Source organism: Mercenaria mercenaria, chromosome 15, assembly GCF_021730395.1.
Source record: "Mercenaria mercenaria strain notata chromosome 15, MADL_Memer_1, whole genome shotgun sequence".
NCBI classification, from domain to species: domain Eukaryota; kingdom Metazoa; phylum Mollusca; class Bivalvia; order Venerida; family Veneridae; genus Mercenaria; species Mercenaria mercenaria.
This window is the reverse complement of record NC_069375.1, coordinates 9,569,522-9,588,718: the sequence shown is the minus strand read 5'-3', so window position 1 is coordinate 9,588,718 and position 19,197 is coordinate 9,569,522. Positions and strand designations below refer to the sequence as shown.

General features: G+C 34.1%; 1 protein-coding gene across 3 annotated transcripts in view; it reads left to right on the top strand.

Annotated features, from left to right (window-relative positions):
- Positions 1–19,197, top strand: part of LOC123546293 (dopamine beta-hydroxylase-like) — a 130,961-nt gene that overhangs the window by 27,009 nt on the left and 84,755 nt on the right. The window lies entirely within an intron of this gene.

Here is a 19,197-nt window from a genome sequence, read left to right as displayed (position 1 = left end):
AATACTATTTTTTATTGGTTTGTCCATTTCATTCTGATTCAAGAATCATTATTTGCTAAAATATTATTGCATGTGACCTTTAGAATCAGCTCTATGCATATTGAACAAGTAGAAAATCTTCCATCATGCACCAGTCACATTGTCTCAATATTTCATATCGCAAAGACACTCTCCATGTTTTATGCTTTCGTAAACTTTACTGAAAAACTCTAATGACCTTCCGGTCTAAACGTCACGGCCTTGTGCAAATGTACAAAAATAGAATGTAAAATATTCACAGTTACATGATAAAACTCGAAAAGAAAGGAAAGTCATCTTAGAGATGATTTTGAATTTGAAATCATACAATGGTATACATTTGTATAGTTTAGTTAATTCACATTGCGCATTTATCTTGCATATGCACATTCTAGCGTACACGTGTAGTTGAACGACATGTTGTATTCATTTCCAGATCAGTAAATCGGAATAATTTTGTTTTCTAGACCGGAACTACAATAGGGAAGTTCACCCAACTCTTTCCTGTAACATTATAAAATATATAATATGCGGAGTGTCTCTGCAATATGAAATACTAAGGCAATGTGACCGGTGCACTACCACTTGTTCAATATGCACAGTACCCATTTACCAAACTGCGCGTTGTAGGAAAGAAAATGCAGAATTGAAAATAGTTAGTGCATTTTCCCGTTCATTACCATGGTTCGTACTGTATACCTTTGGGTAGGGTAGAACATTATACGGTGGCATTTTCTTTCTGGTCTGGTGCCAGTGTGAAGAACGTTATTTGCTTTTCTGTATTTCTATAATGCTAAATATTTATATAATTGATTTTAATTCAACCCATAACATAATATATGACTTGTACCGTTCTGTGACATGTATGTGCTTTTGCTGAATAAACTTTGATTTTGACTATATTTGAATATTACAGCAATATTGTAATTAATTATTTTAGTAAATGCCTTAATATATATAAAATATATAAAATATTAGCTTTCAGACATCCCCAACACACTGCATATGGAGACACGTTTGCCGCAGGTTTGTCTATGGGGTTTTATCTTTGTATTGTTAAATGCTGTCTTGTGATTTGCATTGTTAAATAAGTTTTAATTGTTTTCTTTTGTCGAGCGAGCAATACAAGCCAGATAATTTTATTCACAGTTACCATTTTATTAAATTTTGGTCTTATATTTCTTTGTAGAATATTTTTATAATATAGAATCGCCAGATACACTGTGGTATAAACTGTTTTATTATAAACCGTCTGCTGTAAAGAATGATGCATAACATGCTCCGCTTATATTTACGAAAAAGCAGTCATTGTTATAAAGCACTCGCAGAATTTAAGACTATTTTCTCAGGCATCTCCTAAAAAGTGTCAATTTCGTTGCACTTAATTACATGCTTACGGAGTTACTAGGGGACATGGGAGAGTTGCACTTTCCATTTCGTCATAAACAGACTCAATCAAACTCAGTCAGCTATTATTTTACATGGTTACGTGTCCCATATCCTAACAACACAATAATTTTCAGGATTTTATATTTCAAAGTCACTAACGTTAAAATAAGCGAACAAGTTCGACCGTAGAGCGATCGATGTAATATCCGAAATGCTTTCATAATCAAGTCAATAGGAAGGTCCAAAGGGAAACACAAAACAACTAAACAAATAAAAGGGAGATTCAGTTTGATGAGAAGTTATGAAATGCGCAACATCCGTCATGCCGCCTAGCAACGGCGAAAGCGGATTTTTATTTACAGTAACATTGAACGGACTGTATGATTCTAAAAGACGAACACTGACAATATGAGAAGCATAAAATAATCAAGCCATTGTATCGCAAATTGATATCAAATAGTGTAGGTGGTTCACTTGACAATCCATCATTTACATATGTTTGTATTCGCACTTACTGTTACTCGACATCATATTTATATGAAACGTATTAATCAGTTTTGCAGATACTTTGATAGTGTTCATTTCGTGTGTATAACAAATCTTTTTTACTGTTTTCACTTCATAATAATATTGTACATACATTAAGTTTTTGGTAGTATGAAAAAACAATAATCGCTGCAATAAATGTTAGTCAGTAATAAACAGTATGTAGTTATTAAAGAAACATCTGGTAATTAGAATTAGGGGTATGTCGTTTTACGCACGGAAAGAAAATGCGGATGGCATCAAAAAGATCGTTTCCACTCAGTAACTTTTGTTAGGTTTTGATTAAAATATTGTAACGAAGCTTGACCTATATGAAGCTATATAGTAAGACCAAGGTGGGAATTGCGTTTGGGTTCATTGGTGTCAAGGTAAAGGTCATTTTTACTAATAATAGGTAAACAGTTTAAGTCTAATAACTTTAGTTTGGATCGAGGTATTGAAATTAAACTCGGCCTAAAAGTTATTTATAGACAGGCTAAGACTGGGATTGTTTATGGGGTAATCGTGGTCAATTACGTTATTAAACTGCATACTTTGAAGTTTCCAACTGGGCAAAGGCACTTAACTTTTTTTTAATGTAGAAATGTTGGAGGATAGCGGCGGAAAAGTAGTGGTTGTAATCGCTGTCTGGTCATCTTTTGTCATGGCAAAAGAACCATTTAGATGCCATTGGGTCAAGTTCATGGTAACAGTTACTGAAAATAGGAAAACAAAAACACAGTGATCGCCAAAGAAGGTGGTTTCTGGTACATAACTTTTGTTAGGATTGACGTACTGTCAATACACTTCGTGTATAGAAAGGCTATAATGGCCATAGATTGTATTTAGGTCACTTATACTAAAAATAGAAATACGGTTTCCACTTACTACCTTTAATTTGGTACATCTTATCGAGACAAAGCTTGGTAATGTATTTTGGACACTCGGATTAAGGTGAATGCCATTGTTTCTAAAACAAGAAAATGGTTTCTGCGCAATGCCTTTCTTTGATCTTTTCCCATAAAACTTGGGATGTAGATAGCCTTTATTAGGAGAAAGGTTGGGTTAATATTTTTGGGTTCTTAGGGCCGATGGCAAGGTCATTGTTGCTAAAACTAAAAAAGATTTCTGCTCAATATATGGGTAAAACTATTGGCACCAAACTGAATGTCAAGCTTTTATTGAAGCAAAGTGGAATTGTATTCCGTCACTTCTGCCAAGGTCACATCTACTAGAATGGAAAAACGGTCTCCGCAGACCGTTTTCCTGTTTTCATGGCGCTGCCGCGTTACTGGTCGTAATTTTTTATTATGGTTATAAAGAGGTAACTGCCCACACGTGTCGTTTCTTCTTTCCATTACTGTACCTTTGCCTATTCAAGTTGTACAATATCTTAGATAATTTCATATACAAGAAATAGCAAACTTATCTCTGTAGCCTCCATTCATCTTCCTGTCAGACTTTCTTCACGGAGAGTCTTGATCACAGCAAACTGACGTAATGCTCAATATACTGTGTAGACAATAATAGAATATTTGCCAACAATATCAAAATACCACCTACTACAAATATCTGGATTTTCTCAGTTGACGTAACGAGACAATGTGCGAGCACGAAACACTTTCGTTAAATAGCTAAATTTAGGGAGATATCTTCACAATCTTCAAATTTACATGAAGATCATCCAAAACTCAGTGCATTGCATTACATTGCATATAGAGACTGTCCGAAAGCATTAGCAAAAATAGCACAGGGCCGCATGACATTGTATTAGATTTATTTTAAAACTTACAAACTCCTGTGGAATATGGCGGACATGGTTGAAGCTGCAATAGTTCGCGTGGAAACGCAATTGAATTCCTTCAAATGGTGATTACAGACAGCTCTGTCCCCATCAGGTACTGAGTTGTTCTACTATATTTTGAAGAACATATTATGAACTCTTGAATTGTATATGCAGACTGAAAAATCTAAACCATGTTCCAAATAATCACGTCAAATTATGTGTGATTTTGTGACGTATGTCATCTATTATGCAAAATACAATAAGTGTTTTCTTCTGCATCATGACAGAAATAATGGACTTTTGTTTTGTTACTTATAAAGTAAACGGACCTTTTCAGCATTAAAGACTTGTAGACGGAAACCATGTAATGGGTACACGATGTTTTATGTGAGATGCGATGTTCATGTACATAAAATACTCAAATGAATAGAAAAATACAAACAGATTTCCATATTTTCTATTTCTATTTTCTATTCAGGTACAAAGCGCTCATTGTTGTATAATAATGAATGAAAAGTAAAAACTGTACCCTCCACCAAACAAAAACAAAAAAAAAGAAACTAAATCATGATTGCATGAAGTATTATTTTATTAGAGATCACAATAGGTGGACTGTTCTGCATCGTATTAGAGTTAATGGCTTTATGTTTTGTTAGTTTCGAGATAAACTTACCTTTTCATCCTAGCTTCCAGAAAAAATATTTACAGACATAAAAATTGAAAGCATGCGGAATGGATTATCATTAATATGATATATTGTAATTATGCTTTAAAATGGTGTATTCAGTAAGAATGAAAAGACTAACTTGTACTTGGAAAACAAGACAACAGAGCTGATGGCAGTGAGTGGGAGCAAAGCTGTTTCAGAGATGAGGGGTTGTTTTAATTGGTTAAGGTAATGCGGTCTTTACGGACGTAGAAAATAACGGTGTAATGTCGGTCATGTACGTGATCAAAAGTCATTAAATTACATTTAACACAGTTCAAGAACCATTGTAATGAATTCCATGTCAGGAAACAGTAAAAAGGGTGAGATAACATTGATTGATTTAACATTTCTAATATTTTACTGTACTTAATCTTCAACTCTGCCACCTTTTGCAATCTGCAGCTGCAGGGTAACACGATCGGGAATAATCTAAATATTGTTTAACTAATTCGAAACGTGTTCTTATTATCAAATCTTAAATTAATTTAGAACACAACGTAAGATAGTAACAAAACTTCATTTCATGAGTTTGCTAGGATTCAACACACAAATAACTTGCAGCCCCTTTTGTTAGTCTTCTGTGTACGTATAAATATCTTATATTAACCTGATTTCATATTTTATTGTGTATTATCGAATTGTCCTATTGTAAATGTAAAACCAAATAAAACGTAACTCGTTTGGCTTAGATCAAAATGTAACTTGACCATATAGGCGAGCAGTGGTGACCTAATTGATAATGCGCAGATCCCGTAATTGGGATTTCAAAGTTTCGAGTTCCGTCAGAAAGGGGCCTTATCACTGAAAGATACCGGTTGGTAAACCGCAAGATAATAATATCCACCTGCATCATGCCTAGCAATGAAAAAAGGAATCGGATTGTAATGATATTAAATTAATGTAGGTGTCTCAAAAGCCGACACTATGATCAACAAATAGTTTACTTTACATTTATTTACTAATAACTCGGACAAGGCCAATAAATTACCGTATTCACCGCCAGTTCATCATACACATAGACATTACGTTATATCGTTCTAGTGATGAGAACGTGTTAGAAAAGAGATTTTGTATTACTTGCCAGATCAATATTTCTTTTTACTTTAGTATAGCCGACTACTAATTTCTTTATTGAAGATAATGATTTTAAAAAGTTAACAGTAAACACAAAGTTATGCTTACAAGTAATAAGCTGGATTACCATGTTCACTTGTACACTAAACCTGTTTTCACGTGCAAGACCAATTACAGCAAACCAAAAAGCTCTACTATAATGTAATTAAAGAAGAAACTTGGAATAAATACATTCACCAGAACTCAGAAAAAAGAGAAAGACTGACACTGATTTCAATCAAAACAGTCTTGTTTGAAAGAAACTGCGATACGATATCTTGGCTGATAATATGATATCAAATGATTGATCTGACCTTAGAAGAAACTCTTTCATTTAACAACTGAAAATATAAACAGTAAATACATTTTGATAATTATATATACTGTTACAAAGCGTGTGTTTATTAAATATATTGCTTTTTTTTACATTACTTACAATTACGGACCGGGGCCTCCGTGGCCGAGTGGTTAAGGTCGCTGACTTCAAATCACTTGCCACTCATCGATGTGGGTTGGAGCCTCACCCGGGGCGTTGAATTCTTCATGTGAGGAAGCCATCCAGCTGGCTTACGGAAGGTCGGTGGATTTACCCAGGTGCCCGCTCGTGATGAAATAATGCACAGAGGGGCACCTGGGGTCTTCTCGACCATTAAGGCTGGAAAGCCGCCATATGACCTATCATGTGTCGGTGCGATGTTAAATCCAACCAAAAAAAAAAAACAAAAAAAAGAAAACCAATTACGGACCAATGAAAGCACATTTTATCGTTTTATGTACATCTGAATTTTACATGCATTTGAATTTTTGTATCCCACCCACTTAGCTCAATAGGGAGAGCGAAGATCTACGGGTCTTGGGGTTTTGAAGGGCAGAACATATGTACTTCATGATTATTGTGTCTGAAATCATTCGGCCTAGGTTAACTGCCCGCCGTTACATAACTGAAATACTGTCGAAAGAAGGCGTTAAACCAAAACAAACAAACAAACAAACAAACAAAACTGAATTCAGCCACGGCAAAGTCGTTAGCTAAGTCGTTTACTTATACATTGTACATCGTGATATAAGAATCTCTAAACATGTTACCATTGCAGTGTGTGATATAATGTTGTGTACGAAACCTAAGTTTTAGAAATGTTGTTCCTAAATATTTATGAACAGAGAATAGGGTCTTTATGCGAATTTTTATTTTAGTTAAAAATGTGTGAATATAAGCTCAATGACCACTAGAACTTTCGTGTTCTGGTGTAAAACTATTCATAGAAAAGCTATTTATCTCATTTTAAAAATATTTTTGATCGATATTTGTACTCCAGCTTGTCTGCCTAAATGAATATTACTGATACATTCGACAGGAATGATTTGTGACGTTCTGTCGCACAGCATGAATCCCAAAATAATATTAATTCATAACCATAACGTCGTTGTTTCTGTTAAACAACGTTAATTATTCAAACAAGCTGTCGGTTGTTTAATAGCCTTCAAATACTACAGTATCTTCTATATACCTAACTACGGAGCTAAGAAATCGGCCTCAAGACATGCTACATAAAATAAAAAGGACAAAATCAAGAAGGAATAGCCATGTTTCAAACCATCATTTTCTTAAAAATAAGGAAGAATATCCTACAGGGAAAGCCACGTTCTAAAACGCAGTCTCCCTAAACGCGCACACGACCAACACACGCACACACCACACACACAAAGCAAACACACAAGGACAAAACAAACAAATAAAGGAACACAGTCGGGCACCGCCTTGGAACGGTCAGTGGCAAAACCACCACTGGGAAGCTTAAACCGGTTTATGGTGCACCTAACCTCACTCTTACCCCCACCATGTTCCAAAGTCACAGGACAGTGTAAATAAATGCTATCCCCGTCAGGCACAGGACAGCAAAATAGTATTTATCTCTATCAGATGAATAAGCATCTTCCGCTAACTGTTCTTTGAAGTTTCGCGCTTTCAGTCAGGCACCAATACATTGCTTAGATCACTTATGAAATTTAGAAAATAAAATGTGCTTTATGACGCTCTGAAATATTCAGATCAGATGTATAGTTAGGAGGAGAACAATGGGTAGAAAGTTTTACTGTGAGGAACGATGTTAAGCGTTTTGTCGATAAAAATGTAATAACAAGGGAATCAGGCGCAGACATAAAAGGATTTACAATGTTTTAAAATGTTATTATGTCAGATCAGTGGCCATATGGGATCATAATTGTTTCCTTGACATAAAGTTTACTATTTGTATTTCCCACAATCGTTTTTGTGACAAAAATCAGGGCAGGTGATTATACAAACTGATTCACGTCGCCCCTCGTTCAACTGTAGAGTCAAGATGTTTAATATCCAGTGTTTAAAGAACAGAAAATGTAGCATAATTTGTCTACAAGTATTTTTAGCAAACTTTAAACTTACGTCCTCGGGAATTTTCTGATTATTACTTAACAAATTTGGAACGATTTTGTCTTAATTGTACTCTTAAGTCATTTACTAGATTGGAAAAGGATGCCAGCGAAGTGTAAAAACATTGATTCTATTTGTTCGCAAAAGAGAAATGATTATTGTTAACTCCCTTCTGTCTGTAATCACACCATGTAACTTTCGGTGCAGCTTCCGAGAGGAAATTTGTTCCCGTGTTCTGGTGAAACTTCGAAAAATCAGGAAATATTGGAGGACAGCATTTTATTGAATAAAATGTAATTGACCATCGCTGTGTCATAATGTTACATTGTCGCTAAGTGTTTAAGAGTATAGGTATTGAGATATACGACTAGAATGACATGAAGTTTATTTTGATTTGGGAGACGATACTCAGCCTGTAGCCTGGCTCCCTGGCTGCATGGTTATTATTTATATTAATACTGGAAACATTTTATAAGAAACTTTTAAGCCTCTAAATAGCACAGTTTTATCTATGCTGAACCATACTATGTTCGACCAGGGGCAATAAAAAATCTCAATGTAGAAACAACCCTCTGGAGTTACTTCCCTCTTAATGAAGAAAACTGATATATATGTAAATAAATACAAACATAGGGACGGAGCCGTCTACCAGCTGCCAAAGTAAGTAGTCCTAACGGCTAATTTCCAATAGAGTGTGCTCAAAATAAATTATATGTACAAGTTTCTTAAACTGTGTATAGATAAAGTTTTGAAACTTACTGTACATGTATATTGTTTGCATTTATGTTGACTAAGCTGTTTCACACATTGTGTTATACTTATGTTCACGAAGATGTTTCATACATTTGGTTATATTTATGTTAACAAAGGTATTTCATACTTTTTTTTATCGTCTTCAGACATTTAATGCTACATATATTTAGTCATTTGGAATATCTAAATCTATTTTGATCGCACATGATTACAAAGATATGATTTTTATGTAAACAATGATTGTCCGCCATTGCACTAAATTACATTCTTATAGAGTAACTAGGGGATAATGGGGTGTTGCACTTTCGATTTCTTCATTAACAGACGCAATCAAATACATTCCGCTATTATTTTACATAGTTGCGTGTTCCATATCCTAACAACATAATAATTTTCAGGATTGTGTTTTTTTATATTCACTTCCGTTAAAATAAGCGAACAAGTTCATAGAGAGATCGATGTAATATCGGAAATATTTGCATAATGAAGATCCAAAGGGAAGCACAAAACAACCGAACAAATTAAAAGGAGATTCAGTTTGACGAGAAGTTATGAAATGTGCAACATCCGTCACGTGCCCTAGCATCGGCGAAAGCAGATTTCTATTTACAGTAACATTGAACGGACTGATTAATTCAAAAGGACAAACACTGACAACATGAAAAGCATAAAATAATCAAGCCATTACATCATACATCATAAATTGATATCAAATAATCCAATGTAAATGGTTCACTTGATAAGACATCATTTACATATTTGTGTATTCGCACTAATTGTTACTCGACATCACTTATTTGAAACGTATTAATCAATTTTGCAGATAATTTGTTAGAGTTCATTTCGTGGGTATGACAAATCATTTTTTTACTGTTTCCCCTTCATAATAATTTTGTACGTGCATTTAGTCTGTAGTAGCATGAAAAAACAACAACAAGGATTGCTGAACTAAATGTTAGTCAGTAATGATGTAGTCATTAAAGAAACATCTGGCTATTAGAATTAGGGGTATGTAGTTGTACGGGCAGGCGGGAAGGCGATCAGCGTCAAATAGATCGTTTCCGCTCAATAACTTTGGCTAGGTTTTGGTTGAAATATTGTAATGAGGCTTGACCTATTTGAAGCTTATAGTAAGATCAAGGCTTCGGGGTCAATAGCGTAATTAAACTGCATACTTTGAAATTTCCAACATGGCGCACTGAGCTAAGGCACTTAACCTTTTTCAATGTCGAAATGTTGGAGAATAGCAGCGGAAGGGTAGTGGTTGTAATCCCAGTTTAGCCATCTTTTGTTATGGAAAAAGAACTGTTTAGATGCCATGGGGTCAAGTTCATGGTAACAGTTACTGAAAATAGTAAAAAACACAGTGATCGTCAATAAGGTTGTTTCTGGTACATTACTTTAGTTAGGATTGACATACTGTCAACACACTTCGTGTATAGCCAGCCTATACTGGCCATAGGTTGTATTTAGGTCACTTATACTAAAACTAGAAATACGGTTTTTGCTCAGTATCTTAGGTTGTGGTCCATCTTATTAAGACAAAGTTTGGCATTGTTTTTATGGTCATTCGGATTAAAGTGAATGTCATTGTTTCTAAAATATGAAATGTTTTCTGCTCAATGTCCTTTTTAAGTAGATCTTTTCCCACCAAACTTGGGATGTAGATAGCTTTAATCGAGAGAAAGATTGGGTTAATATTCGGGGTCATTAGGGCCGATATCAAGGTCATTTTTGCTAAAACTAGAACATATTTCCGTTTAGTATATGGGTAGGACTATTAGCACCAAACTGAATGTCTAGATAACTTTAAATGTATTGACTGGGATTGTATTTCTGTCACTTATGCTAAGGTCAATGCTACTAAAATGGAAAAACGGTCTACGCAGACACTGAAAACCTAGATTCGTGGCGGTGCCGCGTTCCTTGTCGTAATTTCTTATCATAGTTATAATGAGGTAACTGCCCACACGTGTCGTTTCAACTTTCCTTTACTGTACCTTTACGTTTTCAAGTCGTACAATATCTTACTAATTTCATGTACAAGAAATAACAAACATATATCTGTAGTCTCCATTCATCTTCCTGTCCAAAGTAATGTTCACGGCAATCTAACGTAATTCTCAATATGCTGTCTAGACAATAATAGAATAATTGCCAACAACTTTAAAATACTACCTACTACAAATATCTGGATTTTCGCATTTGACGTGTACTTTCCAGATTTTATTTTATTGACAATGTGCGAGTACGAAACACTTCCGTTATATAGCTAAATTTAGGGAGATATCTTCACAATGTTCAAATTTCCGAGAAGAGCATCCAAAACCCAGTACATTGCATTACATTGTATATAGAGACTGTCCAAAAGCATTAGCAAAAATAGCACAGGGGCTCATGACATTGTATCATTAGATTTATTTCGAAACTTAGAAACCCCTGTGGAATATGGTGGACCTGGTTGAAATTGAAAGTCGACTGCTGCAATGGTTCACGTGGAAACGTAGTTGAATTCCTTCAAATGGTGATTACAGACAGTTCTGTCCGCATCAGGTACTGAGTTGTTCTACTATATTGTAAAGAAGATATGAACTCTTGAATTGTATATACAGTGTTTATTCATGTTATCATATCGCAAGTTTAAGATGTTCCTGATCTTTCCATAGGAATAACATTTCTACACATCACACTACGTCACACAAATTGAAAAATCTATACCATGTTCCAAATAAACGCGTCAAATTAGGTTGTGATTTTGTGACGTATGTCATCCATTATACAGAATACAGTAAGTGTTTTCTTCTGCATCATGAGAGAAATAATGGCCTTTTGTTTTGTTACTTATAAAGTAAACGCACCATTTCATCATTAAAGACTTTTTAAACTGAAACCATGTAATGGGTACACGATGTATTATGTGAGATGCGATTTTCATGAATATAAAATATTGGTATTCTGTATAAAAGTGACTTCTGCAAGAATATACTTCGCAATCTTAGAAACAAAGAGCAAAATGCGACAGTTCTAAATGGATGAATTGTTGTTGAAAGCCGACATGCGACACAGGGTTCTAGCCAAGATAAGCAGCAGTTTTTAAAATGTTTTATTTAGAATAACATAATATAACTAGGCGCTTTCTAAGTTTCTTAGTTACCTTTTCATTGAAACGAACTTAACTAAAATGTTTTGGATGTATTGTGAGCCATATCGTGTTTGTGTAGTGTTGAATTTTACTGTGTTTGCAATGCTATAAATAACGGAAATAATTTGGTTTCCAGCGTATTACTATTGCAATGAAAAGGGTATTGTTTCCGCTTTCGTCATATTTACAACAAACCACTCTGCTTTGCTGGCGTCGCCTTATAACGGCTAGGCAAGTGGAGAAAAAAAGAATGATTATACTCCAATAAATAAAAAGATACAAACAGATTTCCATACTTTTATTTGTATTTTCTATTCAGATATAAAATGCACATTGTTCTATGATAATGAATGAAAAGTAAAAACTGTACCGAAAACAAAGAAACTAAATCATGATTGCATGAAATATGTATTCTATTAGAGATCACAATATGTGTACTGTTCTGCCTCATATTAGAGTTAATGGCTTTTTGCTTCGTTATTTTCAAGATAAACTTACCTTTTCACCCAAGCTTCCAGAAAAAAATATTTACAGACATGAAAATTGAAAGCATGCCATGGGATCGCAAGGGTTACGTGTGGGATGTATTATCATTAATATGATATAATAATACTGGTATTATAATTATGCTTTAAAATTGTGTATTCATTATGAATGAAAAGACTAAATTGTACTTGGAAAACAAGACAACAGAGCTGATGGTAGTGAGTGGAAGCAAAGTTGTTTCAATGTTCATGCATGAATGATAAATAAGCGGTAGCCCGGAATAATAGCAAAGATGAAGGGTTATTTTAATTGGTTGGTTGTAATTAAGGTAATGCGGTCTTTACGGACGTAGAAAGTAACGGTGTAATGTCGGTCATGTACGCGATCAAAAGTCATTAAAGTACATTTAACACAGTTCAAGAACCATTGCAATGAATTCCATGTCAGGAAACAGTAAAAGGGGGAGACTACCTTGATTGATTTAACATTTCTAATATTTTACTGTACTTTATCTTCAACTTCGCCATCTCTTGCAATCTGCAGCTGCAGGTTAACACGATCGGGAATAATCAAAATATTGTTTAACTAATTCGGAACGTGTTTTTATTATCACATCTTAAACTATTTTAGAACAAGCGTAGAATTAACAAAACATGATTTTATATGTTTGCTCGGATTCACCACACACATAATTTGCAGCCCTTTTTGTTAGTCTTCTGTGTACGTATAATTATCTTATATTAAACTGATTTCATATCATATTGTGTATTATCGAATTGTCCTGTTGTAAATTTAAAACCAAATAAAACATAACTCGTTTGGCTGAGATTAAAATGTAACTTGAACATATAATCGAGCAGCGATGACCTAATTGATAGTGCGCCGGCTCCGTAATCGGAACTTCGGTTGTTCAAGTTCCGTCAGAAGCGGGCCTTGTAACTGAAAAAATACCGGTTGGTAAACCAGCAGCAAGATAATAGTATCCACTTGCCGGATGCCTAGCATTGAAAACAGGAATCGGATTGTAATGCTGTTCAATTAATAAAGTGTCTCAAAAGTCGATCCCTTTTAGTATGGGTGACACTATGGCAAACAAATACTTTATTTAATTAGGATAAATCCAATAAATTACTGTATTCATCACCAATTTCATCATACACATAGACAGTACGTTATATCGTTCTAGAGACGAGAACGTCTTAGACAAGAGATTTAGTATTCTTGCATTACATTCCAGAAATCAATATTTTCTTTTTACTTTAATATAGCCAACTTCAAATTTGTTTATTGAAGATAATAGTTCTAATAAGTTAACAGTTAACTCAAAATACTGCTCACAAGTAAGTAAGCTGGATTACCGTGTTCACAGGTATACACTAATCCTGTTTTCACGTTCAAGTCCAATTACAGCAAGCCAAAAGCTTTACTATAATGTAATAAAAGAAGAAACTCTGAATATATACATTCACCAGAACTCAAAAAAAAAAGACTGACACTGATTTCAATCAAACAATCTTGTTTGAAAGAAACTGTGATACGATATCTTGGCTGATGATATGATATCAAATGAATCTGACCTTAGAAGAAACTCTTTGATTTAACAACTGAAAAATATAAACAGTAAATATATTTTGTTAATTATATAACTTTTACAGAGTGTGTGTTTATTTAATTTCATTAGCAGATCCAACTGAAACATATAGCTTTTTTATACTTATAATTACGGACAAATGAAAACATATTCTATAGTTTTATATACATCTGGATTTTACATACATGTGAATTTCTGTAGTCCGCCTGCTTAGCTCAATAGGGAGAGCGAAGATCTACGGATCTTGGGGTCGTGAATTAAATACACCGGCAGGGCGTATGTACTTAATGATAATTTTGTCTGAAATCATTCGGCCTAGGTTACCTATTGAATCATCAATAAAGTATAATAGTATATTTAACTCACGCATATCAATAATGGATCTAATAACTCGTTTCCCTAATTTTATTGCCCCAGAAATCGTTCTTTATACCCCAGTTACACATACGGCGCGGATAGTACATGTTCTTGAACATGCACAAAAGTTTGAGCGATCCGTAGCCATTTGAGCGTGACTTTAGTCCAACTTGGTTGAAACTTATTCATCCGTAGTTAAACGTACTAAAACGTAGTTATCCGTACTGAAACGTACCTTGCCGTATTGATCCGTAGCTGCCCGTACTTAAGCGTAGGCCCGTCCACGCTCTGGGCAATTTGCCAGGCGCAGTAAAACGTAGTTCAACGTAGTACTTATTTGCGTCCTGTATTTTTTGTTCCCCGTTTCTCACCATGTTTCCCGTACTAAAATAGAAAAAGTAGAAACTTCACAGGTCGCTCAACACGACAAAAACGAAAATGTTGCAGGCTCGGTTTGATTGAGCCTGTTCATGGACGGTAGTGGAAATGCATGCTACCGTCCACGCCCTCTAGCCCCGGGTTGAGCAGAACTCAACATTTACTAGGCGTACTGCTCTGTACATATCCGTGTCCGCCCCACCATCCCATCCGCACCGTACCTCAACGCATGGACATATCCGTATGTATGACTGTAGCTTAAGTAACCTCGAATCATTGTTCAGCATGATAAGTTGATTATATTTGCATAAAATGGACTATTTAAACACAAACGGACGTTGAGGTTCCAAGTAATTAAAATAAGTGACTTGGGGGTCCATTTTCATAATCTGTTAGATGGTATTTAAGTTGTTAACGTATCAATTGTTAAGTACTAAAACACGGAGACGATTTCGTTGAGCGGGTAGATGGTTTTCATAGACCGATTATTTAACGATTTAGACGTTCAAACTACTCGAAGTATGAAACGGGGCACAAACTTCAAGCAAAGAGTAATATTTGTACAACTGAACATTGAATTCAACGAATAAAGAAAATCTTTTCCAATAAAATTATAAAAGGGGGCGAATTGTAAAGAAGAAAGATCAATTTTAAAGTATATTGTCCGTAGTATATAAAATTCCGCTCTTTTTCATTTATCATATACTCCGCATTAGCTTGTTATTGAGTACTTTATTCTTTCTTCCGATATTTTTGTACAAACACTGCAAAATGATATCTGTATCTCATCTACAGATTTAGGCCATTGTCACCTAGCATCGAAGTAACGATTTAATACTAGAAGAAGAGAAAAGAGAAAAAGATTCGTTATAACTTTGTATACTTATGTTTTCAGTGTCTTTTTACTAATCTTAATATTTTCGGTTGCAGAAGAACATTTACCAGCTCTTAGAGCTACAAAGCTTATGTAACAATGCTTCAGGTATAGTTGAAGATACTGATGAAGCTTTGCTTTATTGTTTTCAAAAAGACTCCAGATAACTTCTTTTACTTTTGTGTTTGAATAGATTATAAATTCAAAAAGCAGATATATTTCCTTTGCCAGAACGGAAACTGATACCATATGTTTGTAAAATTGTAATATGTCTATCTCTAAATTGTTATTGTATGGTTTCTTTATGGACCACAATAAGCACACTATTCGATAAAATGAATCATGACATGTACCATTTTCGAACATGAACGCGCAAAATCTACAAAAGATAAATCATGAAATATTAAACATTCGATTAAATAAGCCATGATTGCATGCAATATACGACAAAAGAAAGTAGAAAAATGTCATGATACAAGCAATATAAGCTAAAATGATCGCGTGAAATCGGAGACAAATAATCATGATTTCGCGAAATACAGACCTCATCAGATAGAATGCAATGCTGCTTCATATTAACGTTAATGACTTTTTGTTTAGTTAGTATGGAAGTAGGTCAACCTTCTCAGCCTAACTACCAGAACAATATATTTATAGATATGACAATGGAAGACATACGTATGAGACTTGAATTTCGGGAATATATAATATTGTTATTTGTAAGAAGGTGAATTTATTTTGCTGGAAAAAGACTTTTACAAAAAGGTAAAAATTGAAGATGATTCTATACACATGTTGCATCAACATTAATGATAAAACAAGATGAGTAAACATAGCAAAGTTAAACACTTTGAAAATGCATTTTATAAAGTCTTTTACATATCTAATTTAATTTGAGAAAATAACGAGAAGTGTAAGTCGTGTATGTAAATACCATTATATAGAACTTGATATCTCACGAGAATTGAACAATAATTAATTCATTCATTTATCAAAACATCCTACTGTTATTACTCTGCAAGTGCGGCATCTTCTGTACTGTGTATGATAACACCTGCTGAGAAAGTGAAACTGTAACATGTCAGTCTAGTTTGCTTTCTTGGTGTTTCGGCAATTACTTATCCAGAGTCTCATAAATTTCGCTTCAGCAGCTGAAACGATTTTGCACGGGATAAGCTGTTATATGGTATGTTTTAGAAATTCTTGGATAATGATTTTGGAAGAAGAGACTACAATAATTTATTGGCGCTAAACTTTGTAGATTAATGAGAATAATCAATTGTTGGATATTATTAAGATATTAGGTGCGAGTAGCTCAAATGTTATAGATATTGTTCACATGTGCAAACATAGTCTACATATGATGTTGAAAACAAATAGTGAATACGAAGAGAACTTCAATTATTACAAATAATATCATGAGGCGTAACTATAACTGAAAACTTTTTATTTGCTATCTTATCACTTGAAACGTTCCTCGGCGAAATATTTAATATCAATAATTAATTAATATGTAGATTCAGAAATATTCAAAGGAGTCAGCGATTATGTACAAAATGTAACATGCATCAGATTGAAAATAAATACTATTTTTATTGGTTTGTCCATTTCATTCTGATTTAAGAAACATTATTTTCCAAAAAATTATTGCATGTGGCCATTAGAATCAGCTCTATGCATATTGAACAATTGGAAAATCTTCCATCACATTGTCTCAATATTTTCATATCGCAGAGACACTCTATTTTTATGCTTTCGTAAACTTTACAGAAAAATCCTAATGACCTTACGGTCTAAACGACACGGTCTTGTGCAAATGTACAAAAACAGAATGTAAAATATTCACAATTACATGATAAAACTCGAAATGAAAGGAAAGTCATCTTAGAGATGATTTTGAATTTGAAATCATACAATGGTATACATTTGTATAGTTTAGTTAATTCACATTGCGCATTTATGTTGCATATGCACATTCTAGCGTACACGTGTAGTGTAAACGACAAGTGGCATTCATTTCCAGATCAGCAAATGGGAAAAAATGTTTTCTAGACCGGAACTACATTAGGGAAGGTCATCCAAGTTTTTCTGTAACGTTGATGAAAATATAGGCTATAATATGCGGAGTGTCTCTGCAATAAGAAATACTAAGGCGATTTGACCGGTGCACGACGGAAGATAAATTACCACTTGTTCGATATGCACAGTACCCATTTACCGAACTGCGCCTTGTAGGTGAAAAATGCACAATTGAAATTTGGTTTGAGCATTTTCCCGTTCATGACCATGGTTCTTACTGTATACCTTTGGGTAGGGTAGAAAATATACAGTGGCATTTTCTTTCTGGTCTGGTGCCAGTGTGAAGAACGTTATTTGTTTTCTGTATTTCTATAATGCTAAATATTTATATGACTGATTTTAATTCAACCTATAACATAATATATGACTTGTACTTTTCTGTGACATGTGTTTGTTTTTGCTTAATAAACTTTGATTTTGACTATATTTGAATATTACAGCAATATTGTAATTAATTATTGTAGTTAATGCCTTAATATATATAAAAATATTAGCTTTCAGACATCCCTAACACACTAATTGCATATGGAGACATGTTTGCCATTGGTTTACATAAGGACAAAATGTTGTTGTCTAGGGATTTTATCTTTGTATTGTTAAATGCTGTCTTATGATTTGCATTGTTAAAAGATTTAGTTTTTTTTGCCTAGCGAACAATACAAGCCAGACAAACTTGTTTACAGTTACCATTTTCTTTGGTCTTATATTTCTTTGTAGAATATATATTTTTATAATATGCAAGCGCTCGACACATTGTGGTATAAACTGTTCTATGACAAACCGTCTGCTATAAAGAATGATGTTTATCATGCTCCTCTTATATTTACGAAAAAAGCAGTTATTGTTAAAGCACTCGCCGAATTTAAGACTATTTTCTCAGGCATCTCCTATGAAGTGTCAATTTCATTGCACTAAATTACATTCTTACAGAGTTACTAGGGGGCATGGGAGAGTTGCACTTTCCATTTCTTCATAAACAGACTCAGTCAAACACAGTTCGCTTTTTGTTTACATAGTTGCGTGTCCCATATCCTAACAACATAATAATTTTCAAGATTTGTTTTCATATTCACTTCCCTTAAAATAAGCGAACAAATTCATAGAGCGATCGATGTAATATCGGAAATATTTGCATAATCAAGATTCAAAGGGAAGCACGAAACAACCAAACAAATTAAAAGGAGATTCTGTTTGACGAGAAGTTATGAAATGCGCAACACCCGTCACGTGCCCTATCATCGGCGAAAGCGGATTTCTATTTTCAGTAACATTGAACGGACTGATTGATTCAAAAGGACAAACACTGATAACATCAGAAGCATAAAATAATCAAACCATTACATCATAAATTGATATCAAATAATCCGATGTAAATTATTTACTTTATAAGCCATCATTTACATATTTGTGTATTCGCACTAATTGTTACTCGGCATCACTTATTTGAAACGTAATTTTGTAGATACTTTGTTAGGATAGAGTTCATTTCGTATGTATGACATCTTTTTTTTTACTGTTTCCACTTCATTATAATTTTGTACATGCATTTAGTCTGTAGTAGCATGAAAGAAAAACAACAGCAAGGAT